Raw genomic sequence first — 2,180 nt, 5'->3', positions numbered from 1 at the left:
GTTAATGACCCAGTTCCAGTTTCGTCTATTTTGTTTTTCAGGATGTGATGTTAATGTCCCAGTGCCAGTTTCGTGTATTTTGTTTCTCAGTATGTGATGTTAATGTCCCAGGGCCAGTTTCGTGTATTTTGTTTCTCAGTATGTGATGTTAATGTCCCAGTGCCAGTTTCGTCTATTTTGTTTTCAGTATGCTGAAACGACGTTAGTTCACCATATAAAAAAAAAGTCTCACACACCTGCAATAAACACAATGTTAAAAGTTATGAACTCTAGATTTCAAAACTTTCTCTAAGAGTAACCGAAATTAAGTCATTTTCAAGTAGATTAAGAAATTCAAAGTTTAAACCAGCTGAAAGTAGAAAACAGTGACATATTTCATATAATAATACTGGCATTATTTATCTATTAGATTTTTCAAGATACTTTGGAAAGACATGGTGTTTGTTTGGGCTTCTTCTGCGAAAAGGCATTTAATATCAATTTTTAACTTAAACAGAATGCTTGATGTAAGCGGAATTTAATATCAATTTTTAACTTAAACAGATAGCTTGATGTAAGCGGAATTTAATATTAATTTATTGATTTTGGAAAATATTTTGTACATTGGAAAAAACAAAATAAAGTCGGCATTATCATTAATTTATAATGAAACAAGTTACTTACATAGAACTAAAAATTAACATAGCTAATTTAATATACTGTTCTAACTAGGTGTATGCAAGGTTATAAAACAAAAACTTAACGACTGGAATACAGAGGAGCGCGTGTTGGCCCTTTGTTAGAGCTCAGGATTTCGGAGAGCTGATGATCCGCGTTCGAATCCACAACATGCTTCCCGAGTGGTAGAGTGCTGCTGACTGACTACCTTCCTTCCGGTCAGTAAGTAGTTCAAAATCATGGACGGCGGCAGATAGCTTTTGTAGCTTTACCATAAATACAAAATGCAAACAGAATAGAATTATTCTTCATTTGCGTTTCATCACAGTTAGCGACATATTCGGCTTTGTCATGATTTTTTCTTGGCTGCAATGTTACATACTTATTACCCGGACAGAGGTTATGTTTTCACCCCTCTGTGTGTGTGTTTGTTAGCATGATTTCTCAAAAGCGGCTGCATAGATTTAGATGAAAGTTGGTGTACACTTGGACTATGATCTAACTTAGAAGCTACTAGTTTTTGGAAGGTCAATGTCACAGATATGTAACGAAAATCCAAAAAATCCCTATATGTTAACATGAGGACCGATTTTTCACACTATTTTGCTTTATAACTCAGTCAAAAATGATTGGATCTTGATTAAACTTGGTGGACGTATGTACAATATTATTACTCATTGTATTACTCATTACTTGGCGAGGTATGCGCTCTACCGAGTGCCCTCTAGTTTTAAAATTTAATTATTTATATAGTAAGGTACAAACCCCTTAAAAATAGTTTTCAACATCCTTTGTAATGGGAAGAATTTTCGTTATGGCTTTAAGGGTCTATAGGATAAAATAATTTTTATTGTATTAAGGTAAGTTCCATTTTTAGTTGGTACATGAGAATGTCAAATTTAGATATATGATATATATCTCAACAGTAAGGTCGATGAACCTAGAAATTAAAAACAAAGAATTGAACATGATTTATAACTGAAAGAGCTGTCGACTGTAAAGCATTGTTTAAATGTATTTGTTTTTGAAAGTTAGAATTTTATTGTTATTCTTCCTTGGAATAATGTGTAATGGAAGACATTGTATCAGAAGTAATGCAAGTAACGCATTTCTGTGAGTATATTTTGTTTAATTTTCATAAAAGGTATTAAAGGTTTTTTTTTTCTTCAGGGTGTTAAATTTTTATCGTACAAAGAGTCGAGAGCACAAAAAATCTGGTAAGGAGTCTTGAGTTATAAGTTATACAAGTTACAACTCGTAACAGACAATCCGGTAACACGTTGTGGACATTAGTAACTTTTCGGTTTCCACACTTAAAAATGTGCTCCCATGTTGAATATACTTAAAAACATTATTCTGCACTATTCTTCTTCCGATATCGTGGTGGTGCTATCTGCAAGCAATTTCCTGTTTTCTATTAGTAATAACGTACATTCATCACCTTGTAAAAACATTCTATATACTATGAAAAAATCGTAAATTTATCCTCGCGTCAGCGCAAGTAGTGCCACCTGCTGGCTATT

Source organism: Limulus polyphemus, unplaced genomic scaffold (genome assembly GCF_000517525.1).
Source record: "Limulus polyphemus unplaced genomic scaffold, Limulus_polyphemus-2.1.2 Scaffold60, whole genome shotgun sequence".
Lineage (NCBI taxonomy): Eukaryota > Metazoa > Arthropoda > Merostomata > Xiphosura > Limulidae > Limulus > Limulus polyphemus.
This window is presented reverse-complemented; position numbering follows the sequence as displayed.